The sequence below is a fragment of the Moschus berezovskii genome, chromosome 8 (genome assembly GCF_049115385.1).
Source record: "Moschus berezovskii isolate FMDL1 chromosome 8, NW_MosBer_1.0, whole genome shotgun sequence".
Classification (NCBI taxonomy): Eukaryota; Metazoa; Chordata; class Mammalia; order Artiodactyla; family Moschidae; genus Moschus; species Moschus berezovskii.
The window spans coordinates 45,203,603-45,216,230 of NC_142467.1; the positions used below are offsets into that span (position 1 = coordinate 45,203,603).

At 43.0% G+C, this 12,628-nt stretch overlaps 1 protein-coding gene across 1 annotated transcript in view; it reads right to left on the bottom strand.

The window, feature by feature from the left end:
• The window catches only part of LOC148777047 (uncharacterized), a 125,612-nt gene that overhangs the window by 101,161 nt on the left and 11,823 nt on the right, over nt 1-12,628 (bottom strand). The gene's annotated exons all lie outside the window — the stretch shown is intronic.

Consider the following 12,628-nt stretch of genomic DNA (forward strand, 5'->3'; position numbering starts at 1 on the left):
ATTACTAGCCCACCCTGCTCCCATATAACCTCATCATAACTTAACCAATTATACCTACAACAAAACTATGTCCAAATAACATCACATTCTGAAGATCAGGACATAACATTTCTTTGGGGGAGAGGATACAATTCAATAAGTGTCTGATCCAATTTTACTTAAAAAGACTCCTTCTAAAACTTCTGGAAATAATGGAAAAGATAAATGACACAAAGTCTAATGTAAAGATTATGTAAACCTAGAGCTATCAGGGCCCCACCAGCCCACCACTGGAGAGAGACTGGCGGAAATCAGAGCCTGAAGACAGAGAGATGGAACAAGTCCTGATGGCCTTCTCTGAGCCCCTGGATCTAACCACACCTGATGCTGGTCTTTTCAGTTATACGGGTTATTACATTCTCTCTGTTCATTAATCCAATATAACTGAATCACTTCAAACCAATAGTCCCAACTAATAAAGAAAACAGAATCAATAAGATCTGACAATTATCAATACATGAGAGCAGTTGAAGGAAAGAAGCTTCCTCCAAACTGAGTTACTAAATAGAGTAGCTATGGTTCAGACATCGTGGGAAATAACTATTTCCCAGATATCCTGAAAAATGATATTATGGGTGTGATTTCAGATTAGACGCTGTGACCTAATGTAGAACTTAATGCTCCTGTAATGCATTTTTGCTTCTGTACTTTGCTTGCTGCTTGTAAAACCAAAGTTATTCCATTTTAAGATAAGGTTGTTTTTACGTAAAGATTCCTAAAATTGCTTTTGAAAAAATAAAAATAAATAAATAAAGTAATGCACGTACAGTGAAAAAAAAAACTGAGTTACTGAGAGGAAATAGGGATAAAAATGGACAAAGGGAAGTCTATAGGAAGAGAAAATTTGAGAGGGAAAAATAATAAGGTTAGTTTTGGGTTTCTTGAACTTAGGATTCTAGGATGACATGAATGAGGCTATATTCTATAGGACAAAGGAAACTTAAGATCAGGATTCACAGGAGAAAGATTATTACCTCCCATAAGTGTGATTTGTACTAACCCAGAGGGATGTGTCAAATTCAGTACAGGAAACCAAAGCCACTCTGGATATGTCAAGCAGAAAGAGGTTTAATACAGGGATTTAGTTACTCAGAAGGAAAAAAAGGATTGGAAAGCTAGAAGGGTTAGAAGTCAGGGGGTCTCCAAGGGACTAGGGAGCTCAATGACGTGCTACCATAGCTGCAATCCCACCTGCTGCCATTCCTGCCTCTAAAGTCCCTGGAGGCTGGTGACTACCGACTGGGATGCTGAGTCCAGTCACTGAAACTGCCTCTTTACACATCTCCACCACCTTGACTCTCAACAACCATGGCTGCAGACAGACCCCATGAAAGGGCAATGAACTAGGGGAACATATTGTGCATCTGGAATCCTAGCTGCAAGAAAGATGAGTTAGCTTTCCAATCCCTAGACATAGAAGGATGAGGAAATGGTAATTAAGAAGCCAAGCCATGTCTTCCACCACCAGGGATATATGCATATGATGATAAACCAAGTGAAAGAGCAATTAATTGTCCATGTGATCACTGTACAATTCAACAAGCCTTCAACAAGTGTGTTTTCACACAATGAGAATCAGTTTCCCTGTCTCTAAAACAAGGCAACTGAAACAAGTGATTTGTAAGAGACTCTTCAGTCCAGCTATTTTAGATGTCTGTGAAAGCCATTCATGTCCTGATCCAGAGTTAAACAATTTCCCCCTGGGAGTATTATCTTTCCAGTCAGCAGACCAGCCCTCCACATTTGAACATAATCATGAAACACCTGGCAAGAAGTGCCACCCCACATACAGTTTAATAACTCACATTCCAATCCAATTACTGCAAGTTTCATAAACAAGTGCTTCTTAGAATACAGCTGTTTCTCTGAGCAAGCAGACTTTCTAGAAGGGAAATTATGATGATTATCTTTAAGATACAAGACATGAATAATAAAATCATTCCACCTCTCTCGTCGCTGTTATCATTTCCCTCTCAGGCTGTCTTAGATGGGGACCTCAATGCAGCCCATGACTCGATACAGCCACCCTTCCCACTCTGGACCCTTCAGTCCCCTCAACTAAGTTCTGCCCTGTCTCTTCATCAAAACACATCTGTCCTCGGTCCTAAAGGAGCCAAAGGATTTGACAAGGGTCCTACTTATTACCTCTTCATCTCTGACCTACTATTGCATGTGAAGTTGGAGGGAATTTGGTGCAGAGATAAGAAGCAGACTGACAGTGAGGCAACTGTATGGCTTGGAGCATCTGACCTCCTTCTGGGTCCCTGAGTTCCCATCTCTAAAATAAGACGATTGGATTAGACCAGGAATTCTTATCTGGGGTACATAGGCAAGCTTTGGAGATTTAAGGATAAGCCCAAATTACATCTGTAGGTCATGTGTATAAGGAACATTCATGTGCCCAGTTTTTATTTGGAGGAATAATGTGGTCCTAAGAACACTAACTCCATATTAGCACCACAGCAGAGCATGTGACCTCGCTAAAGCAATCAGTGCTATTTCCTGTCCAAGGCACTGGTTTGGAGATGAGCATATGTCTAAAACTTATGACCCTTTTGTGACTTTTATTGGAAAAGCTGAAACAGGCACTCTTTCCTGCTGCTGCTGCTGCTAAGTCGCTTCAGTCGTGTCCGACTCTGTGTGACCCCATAGACGGCAGCCCACCAGGCTCCTCCGTCCATGGGATTTTCCAGGCAAGAGTACTGGAGTGGGTTGCCATTGCCTTCTCTGTCTTTCCTGCTAGACATATACAATTAAGAATGAAGTGCCAGGGGGCTTCCCTGGTGGTCCAGTGATTAAGAATCTGCCCTGCAATGCAGGGGACATGGGTCCAGTCCCTGGTCTGGAGATTAAGATCGCACATGCTGCAGGGCAACTAAGCTCATGAGACACAACTAGAGAGAATCCACAAACATTCCCGCACGCTGCAACTAAGACCTGGTGCAGCCAAATAAATAAATATTGTTTAAAATATGAAATGCCAGGAGCTTCTACCAGCCATATTGGAACCCACAGGGAACCAGCCATGGGATAAAGCTGACATTGTAGGAGACAGAAGAAATGAGTCTTGGTGAAACTGTTGAAGTGCTGGATCGAGCTTCATCTGATACCTCTAAAGCTTTTAATTACATAAACCAGTAAATTTCCTCCATTGACTAAGCTACTCTGAACAGGGCTTCTGTACCTTGAAATTAAAAACAACTTATGTGACAGTATGTTTATATGTGAAATGCTCTAAGGAGAGAAGTCACAGTTTCCAAGAGATCTTCAGAGAAATCTGTGACCCCGCCCCAAAATATGTTAAATCCGTAAACTAGGAAAATCTTTCAGGTCCTTTTGTAGCATTAGCATTCTGGAATCTTATGACACTATGAAATTCTAAATTATTGCTTTGACTGATCATACATAACCCACACAATTCTAAAAATAGCTTTTTAAAAAATAAAGTTGATTTTTTCCATTACAAAAGAAATTACATGCTTATTACTGAAAACTATAAAACTATAGAAAAATCAAAAACCTAAACAGAAAGACAAGCACTGCTAATATTTCTAAAGTTCCCTCTCAATTCTTCAGTTTTTCTATGTATAATCTTAGGGAGGTTTTCATATAGCTGAGTTCATACTGTATGTACAATTCTGTATCATTTATTCTTCACTTGCCATTATCATATAATTCCTACATGATCACAAACTCTTTGTAAACAGCCTTTTTAAATGACTTCTTCACATTCTGTTGAATGGATATTTTATAACTTACTACTTCCCAAATATTGGACAAAATGAGGTTGTTTCCAGGTTTTGTCTTTTTTTTCCTTGGGTTATTTGCTTTGTTTCATTTTTGCTATTCTATTTCTTTTTGTAAGGGAAAACTCCTTGCTAAACATAAAGAAAGGAGGCACCAGCTCTGGAATGCCTGTGACCATGTCAGACCTCATGGGGAAAGAGGCGGAGAGCCATTCAGACACAGGGCAGTCCCCACCTGGCTGTAGAGACAATCCTGGGTCCTACACCAATCCAATGTTAAGCCATCTCTGAGCCTCTCATTCTTCTCCCATTTGGCTTTCCTGATAGCTCAGTTGGTGAAGAATCCGCTTGTGATGCAGGAGATGCCGGTTCTATTCCTGGGTCGGGAAGATCCACTGGAGAAGGGATAGGCTACCCACTCCAGTATTCTTGTGCTTCCCTTATGGCTCGGCTGGTAAAGATTTCACCTGCAATGCAGGGTTCAATCCCTGGGCTGGGAAGATCCCCTGGAGAATATTCTGGCCTGGAGAATTCCAGGCCATGTATAGTCTCCATGGGGTTGAAAACAGTCAGACAGGACTGAGTGACTTTCACTTTCACTTTCCAGGGCAGCACTCCTGGACTCAAGGAGGAGGGTCTGCCCTGATCAGTGGGTTTGGGAAGCAGCCCCTTTCACTACAACCAGCACAGCCCTCTGTTCTGTCCTGCTTGTTTTTGGTAGGTCAGGCCCCAGTTTGGGCAGCTCTGCAATGAACCAGCTTTGTCTGTAATGGGGGAGAAGTCACACTCTCTTGTCCAGCAATAAGAAGTCTCTTTAATCTCCAAAATCTGTCTGATTGGGATGGGGTGGTATTTGGGTCACCTATCTCCTTAGGTTTTGTCTAATTTTCCTATTGGTTCAAGCAAGGAAGAAGGATGCTATTTATCCAACTCCTTCAAAACCACAGCTAAGACAATAGTATCCTCCCCACTGTTGCTAAGTCTCTTTTCTCCTCATCCTACAAGTGGGTTGTTGGGGTTTGGGACTCTGTTTGGAGGACTTAGCTGAAGACAAAACCTCTTGCTACCTGTTTATCTTGGCAGGCAGGCAGTACTGAGCTCAGATAGATACCACAGATAACAGAGTTTGTTATTACCTCTAACAGCCGCCACTGTTTCTGGAGTAGTAATCATGCACTCTGCATTGTTAGATGCTTCACAAACATAGTTCAAGCTAACAGAAACGCTATGAGGTAGATTGTCACCTCCATTTTAGAGCCAGGATTTGAACCAAACTCTGACCCTAAAGCTCACCAAAATTCTTTCAAGCTTTACTTTTTGAGCTTCCCTGGTGGCTCAGATGGTAAAAAATCTGCCTGCAATGTGGGAAACCTGGGTTCGATCTCTAGGTTGGAAATATCCCCTGGATGTGTGATTTGGGGCAAGAAATACCCCTCTCTGGGCTTCAATAGCCTTACCTGTAAAAAAGACCAGTTCCTCTACTTTTCTAAGGGTTCATCCCACTATGACCCCATAGCTTTCTGAGTCTTCCCATCCAAGGTAACCCATCACTCTGGCCAGCTGATCCACTTCCAAAATCTACTGCAGAAAGGTCTGCTCCCTGACCCTCTACCCTCCCCACCAGCAGACAGACATGTTGCAGTGTGTTTCTTCATGATTCAAACAAACAGGACTTCAAATACCCTTTTCAAAGTTCGATGCCAGGCTCTGACAGCCTCATGAGAAGCAGGGATCATTTCCATCTGCATATTCGCTTCAGGGAAAGTCTAACTGACCCACAGGGAAAGCCCAGCTCCACCAGCAACACACATCTTTACAGCACTTGGGAGAAAAACTTGCCTTTCTAATTTGTTTCTTATCAGCAGTGTGCCTCTGGACTAAGTGAGAACATAATGTATTTCACTTGACTTAAATGAAAGTTCAGATTTCAGTTCCAGAGAACAGATTAATGAAAGGGACTTTGCATTCCTGACGCCCCTCATCCCGGCATTTTCCCTCTGCCTTTCATTCCACTCTTCAGCTCAGCTACATATGCAGGGCTCTAAACATCATGACAGGAGAGAAGCAGCAAGGGAAGGGGATGGGGAGTGACAAAAAGATTAGGGTCAGTAAGGGAGCTGGTAGAACCATAAAGCAAAGAACACTGCTAAGAGCGAGCTGGACCCAAAATGATCACCAAATCACAAATCACATTGGTTGTACTGGTTTTAGGCATATCTTCTCTTGCAAGGCTCTCAGCAATTATGTGAGGCAGCTGTGCATGGTCCCACTCCACACATGAAAAAAACCAAGGCTCAGCTAGTAAATGAGATTCAGAGCAGGTGTGGTTGGTCCAAAGCTGCTTTCCTCTACAACCCTGGAGCAGCAAGGACCACAAAAAAATAAAACAGTCCCTCTTTCTACAGCTTACATTGCCCTCGGTATCATGGCTGCCAACTTACAAGAGTAAATTCTTTACTTTTCCTCATGAAAAAGGAGACAAGATTTTGTTCTAATGAAGCCAGTAACAAATAAGACTACCTCAGATCCAGAGGACCAGAGAGAACCAACACTCGGGAAGAACTGGTACAGGAGGAAAGGGAGAAAGAGTCCTCTTCATCCTCGGTTCTCCTCCCTCTGGCTCCTGCTGCAGCGTCAAAACCAAAGGCTGCAACCTCGCGAAGCAGCAATTGCACTGCACTCCCTAGCCCCTTCCAGCATAGGGGCAACTATCCTCCTGTTTGACTTCCTGAGCTTCCATCATCTGTACGATGAGGGTGACATTGGTAGGTATTCCGTATACATCCTGAATCCACATCCTGAATCCCAGTTTCTCACTCCTCCAATTCCTAAGGCCCTATCCAACCACAATACAGTGCAACAGCCACCTAATTTATCTCTTTCCTTTCGCTTTTACTTCCTATAGCTACACTGTCTACCCAGCAGGCACAGCGATCTTTTTGAAATGCAAATTAAGTCATATTAACTGTCTTGTTCAAAACCCTCTGATGGCATCTCATCATTCCTAGAATTTAAAATACTCTTAGTCATGGGGGAATTCCCTGGTGGCCAGTGGTTAGGGCTCCAAGTTCCCCTGCAAGGGGCTCAGGTTCAATCCCTGGTTGGGAAGTAACATCCTACATGCCTCACCGTGTAGCCAAAATAATAATAATTTTTAAAAATTCTTTAACTCTTTGCTCTGGTCGTCAAAGCCCACTCTTGCCTGCTTTCCTTACACTCTCCCCCTTGATCTCTCCACGCCAGCCACATGGGCCACCTTCTAGTTCCTGAAAAATAGCTGGTCCCTCTGATTTGCATGTTATTCCTATTCCACAGACTTGCTTCCTCACTTCATTTGGGTGTCTACTCAAATTTCTTTTCTCCAGGGAAGCTTTCCCAGACTCATAGCAGACCCGCCACCAATTACAACTTCCCTTATCGTTGTCCTTCAGTGGCTAAATTGTGTCCAACTCTGTGACCCCGTGGACTGAAGCATGCCAGGCTTCTCTGTCCTTCACTGTCTCCCAGAGTTTGCTCAAATTCATGTCTGCTTTCCTAGCAGACTCTAAAAACTTCTTTGCCACCTTTTTTTCCCAGAACATTTATTACTACTTAAAATTCTACATGTGTATCAATTGCTACAATCTGTCCCTTTCACTAAAATAAAAGCTCCATGACAGCAGGAGTCTTGTCTGCATTGTTTGTCCAATACTTGTCATGTAGCAGGTGCTTAATAAATATTAGTAGCATGAATGAATGAAGCAGACCAGATAAGTTTTGGCAAAGCTTCTAGTTGTCACCAGTATCCATTCTCCCCTTCTTCCTTTAAGGAGTCAAAGCCCCAAGCAGTACACACTACCACCCACCTAAGAACTGTTTCCCAGACTCCCTTGAAGCTAGGTGTGTCCATGTCACTAGGTGCTAGCCAGTTAGGGTTGTGACGTAAAATACAGGATGCCCAGTTAAATTTGCAAGTCAGAGTGACAACCAGTAATTTTTTTACTATAAATATGCCCCAAATTAAAAGTCCAATAATTGTTTTAGTATAACGATGCCCCACTAGAACAAAAAAAAGTACTGATTGTCTATCTGACATTCAAGTTTAACTAGTTATCCTATATTTTTGTTGTCTAAATCTGGCAACACTATGGCCAACAAACTATAAGAGAAAGTAATGTTCACAACTCCGAGGTCACACCCTTAAAACCAGGGGATGTGTCCTCACTCTTTTCCTCTCTTATTGGCTGAAACACAATCAGAGAAGGGGTGTGAGTCACCTTTGACCCTGTGGACGAGGAGTCCAGGCGCTGGGGCTGATGTGAAGGAACAGTGCTGCTCTGTTCCAGATCTACCTGCTTGCTCACACTTGAAAAAATAACTTCCTTCAGCTTCATTGAAGTCTCTGTTATTTTGTCCTCCATTAAAGCAGCTAAATCCGTATCTGAACAAATGCAAAATAAAATTCTCCAAGCCAGAATACTGGAGTGGGTAGCCGTTCCCTTCTGCAGGGGATCTTCCCAACCCAGGGATCAGACATAGGTCTCCCGCATTGCAGGCTGATTGTTAACCAGCTGAGCCATAAGGAAAACCCCCCAAAACTGTAAATGAATATGATAATTCAGGTGACTTCTAGATTATCAGAAAGCCTCAATAAATTTTTATTTCCTCTCATCCATACTAACAAGGTTGTCCCCTCTTAACCAAATTTCACAGCCCTGTTTTGAAGGAATTTGACATCTCAAGCTTTATCAGCAGCTCTTGCAACCCCAAGTTGTTTCAAAGTGGGGCTGCAGGAGTTCAGCGGCCAGCAGGGGCTGTGTGCCCTCTTGGCCTCTGAGGAGCGGGGCTCAAGGTGAGGCATATTCATAGGCTAAAATTAAGCAAAGGGACCAATAAGATTTTCAGTTCTCCCAGCATTGATTCCCAGCTGCTCAGAGAAGCTTCAGAATTCCCTGACACAGAGCTGTGAGCACTGGAAATACTCTCATCTATGGAAACTCAAGGAAAAGAGAAGCAGCCCTGAGTCCTTCTGAATGGATGCTACCACTGGCTCAGCCACAGTCACAGCTGTCCAGGCCAAGGAGAAGCCTCCAGGTTTCCATGGGAAGTTCTCCCCTCCAAGCCTATCTGCTGCTCCCCACAGCTTCTAGTGCTCCAATGTCACCTCTTTAGAGGCTTCCTCTGGCCACTCCATCTAAAGAAGCCCCTGTCACCCTCCACTCCTGGCCTGACACTTCACAGCATCTATTATATATCTACTGGGTGACTGTCTGCCTTCCCCATTGAAAGGCAGGCTCAGTGAGGGGAGGGAATTTGTCTCTCTGGTTCCTGCTTTACCCCTAGGGGCAGCTCAGACAGTGTCCAAGCAATTAGAAGGTGTGGGATAAATATTTCTGAATGAATAGAAGACAGATATGGATATATAGAGAAAAACAGATCTAGATGTAGATGCAGATACAGATCTAGAAATACAGACATAGGTGTATCAGGGTCAATGGCTTCCAGCACAGGGTGACAAGAAAAGCCACAAAACCTCCATGTGCATGATAATGTTGATGTTCTGTTAGAGAAAACTCAACTTTTAGTTTAAGGTTGACTCCCTATGGACGTGGAAAGCTCTGCTGGGTAGAAGTAACGTTTGCACAGAATGTTGAGCCAAAGGCATCTGTAGTTCAAGTCCCTGATGGGAAAACCAAGCCCAGAGAGAGGATGGGGTCACACTAACAACGGCAACTGATATCTACAAAGCACTTTTTAGTGAGGAAGCATCTCCACTTCTTTTCTCATTTGATCCTCACAACAATTCTTCTAGGCAAGTGGCGGTAATATTGGTAGCACTGTAATATTTACAACCGCCAGAGTATGGGGGCAACCTAAGTGTCCATCAACAGATGAATGGATAAAGAAGATGTGGTAAGGGGGCTCCCCTGGTGGCGCAGTGCATAGAAACCTGCCTGCCAATGCAGGGGACACGGGTTTCATCCCTGGTTCAAGAAATGATTCCACATGCCTTTGAGCAACTAAGGGCGAGCGCCACAACTACTGACGCCTGCCTGCCGAGAGCCTGTGCTCTAAAACAAGAGAAGCCGCCACACTGAGAAGCTTGTGAACTGCAATGAAAAGTAACCCCACTCGCTGCAACTAAAGAAAGCCCACACAAAGCAACGAAGACACAGCACAACCAAAAATAAAATTAATAAAAATTTTAAAGATGTGGTGTGTGTGTGTGTATGTGTATATATATATAATGGAATATTCAGTTCAGTTCAGTCGCTCAGTCGTGTCCGACTCTCTGCGACCCCATGAATCACAGCACACCAGGCCTCCCTGTCCCTCACCAACTCCCGGAGTACACTCAAACTCATGTCCACAGAGTTGATGATGCCATCCAGCCATCTCATTCTCTGTCATCCCCTTCTCCTCCCGCCCCCAACCTTTCCCAGCATCAGAGTCTTTTCCAGTGAGTCAACTCGCCGCATGAGGTGGCCAAAGTGTTGCAGTTTCAGCTTCAGCATCAGTCCCTCCAATGAACATCCAGGATTGATCTCCTTGCAGTATAAGGGACTCTCAAGAGTCTTCTCTAACACCACAGTTCAAAAGCATCGATTCTTCGGCGATCAGCTTTCTTCACAGTCCAACTCTCACATCCATACATGACCACGGGAAAAACCATTGCCTTGACTAGACGGACCTTGGTTGGCAAAGTAATGTCTCTGCTTTTTAATATACTATCAAGGTTGGTCATAACTTTCCTTCCAAGGAGTAAGCGTCTTTTAATTTCATGGCTGCAATCAGCATCTGCAGTGATTTTGGAGCCCAAAAAAATAAAGTCTGACACTGTTTCCACTGTTTTTCCATCTATTTCCCATGAAGTGATGGGACCAGATGCCATGATCTTTGTTTTCTGAATGTTGAGTTTCAAGCCAACCTTTTCACTCTCCTCTTTCATTTCATCAAGAGGCTTTTTAGTTCCTCTTCACTTTCTGCCATAAGGGTAGTGTCATCTGCATATCTGAGGTTATTGATATTTCTCCCAGCAATCTTGATTCCAGCTTGTGCTTCTTCCAGCCCAGTGTTCCTCATGATGTACTCTGCATATAAGTTAAATAAGCAAGGTGACAATATACAACCTTGACGTACACCTTTTCCTATTTGGAACCAGTCTGTTGTTCCATGTCCAGTTCTAACTGTTGCTTCCTGACCTGCACATAGGTTTCTCAAGAGGCAGGTCAGGTGGTCTGGTATTCCCATCTCTTTCAGAATGTTCCACAGTTTATATTACTCAACCATAAAAAGATTTAAAGTTTGCCATTTGCAGCAACATGAATGGACTTAGAGGGCACTATGCTAAGTGAAATAAATGAGACAGATATTACATGGTATCACTTATATCTAGAACCTAATAAATGCAACAAACTAGTGAATAAAACAAAGGAGAAGACTCACAGATAGAAAACAAACTAGTGGTTACCAGTTGAGAGAGGGAAGGGAGGAGGGACAATATAGGCATAAGGAGAAAAAAAGGGTTATTATGGGACTAGATGAAATCATGTGTTTGAAACACGAAAATTGTAAAGCAGTATAGAATTTGACGAATCTTTCATTCAACAAAAAAATGCAATAAGATAAAATAAAAATACTGGTAGCATTATAATTATACTGAAATATAATAATTAGCTTCCTGAACTGTGTACTTTAAAATGGCTAGCTTGGTAAATTTTATGTTATGTGTATTTCACCACAACTAGAAATTTTTTTAATTATGTATGCATGGCTCAGATGGTAAAGAATCTGCCTGCAAAGCAGGAGACCCAGGTTCAATCCCTGGATCAGGAAGATCCCCTGGAGTGGGGAATGGCTACCCACTCCAGTGTTCTTGCCTGGAGCATTCCATGGACAGAGGAGCCTGGCAGGCTACAGGCCATGGAGTTGCAAACAGTTGGACACGACTGAGTGATTAACACTAACATATACAAAACTACTGGACACAACTATATTTTGTCAATGAAGTCAACAAAGCTCAGAGAAGCTGTAATTTGTAAAACTCACACAGTAAGGAAGGTGTGGGGAAGCTAATTTCATGTTAGGACTTTCTCAGGACCTTCTCCACAGGGAGAGGGAAACTTCACCTGACAAACATGCCAAGAATCAACCTCAAACTACAAGATCATTGCCATTGCTCTAAGTTTTCCAAGGAAGCTTCTAATCCACTTCATCCAGCACAGCTGTTCACGCAGCTCTGCTGGAGACCTGCCTCTTGTGTGCTACTGTGCCAAGGGGTGGCTGATCCAACAGACAACGGCTCAGTACAGACTGTATGTCGTTTACTCTCATTTTGTGACGATTAATTTGCTCGGGGACCAGGGGTGTTCAGTGGTTACATTAAGATGCAAAGAAAAATTAAACATTTATGCATCCTTTATCTCCTCATTTCAAGACAGGTAAGTCCCATCAGTGTCTACAGAAGATATTTTCATTGACATTGTTTATCTGTTCCACTTGACTCCAAATTACACTTGAGAAACAAGAACTAACACACCATGGTGTTTTTATACAGAAGCGGTGACTACAGGGGACCAGGTATTAAAGAGAAAATATCTAGCCTGAGATTCCACTGCAGCATAAACTCGGTGAGATATGACACAAAGAATCAGGCCCAAACTTGCAGGATCACAATGAAGTTTTGGAAAAAGCCACCTGGGCTGCTTGAGTCCCTGATTAATATGCATCACTGTGCAAGTTGGGTTTCATTTCCTGTGCCAGCTTTGCTCTCAAATCTAAATCACTGTGTTAAGAAGGCGTCTGAGGGCTAATCAGAAGTTACAGTCATAGTATGGAACGTAGTACATCATAACCGTCTGGTT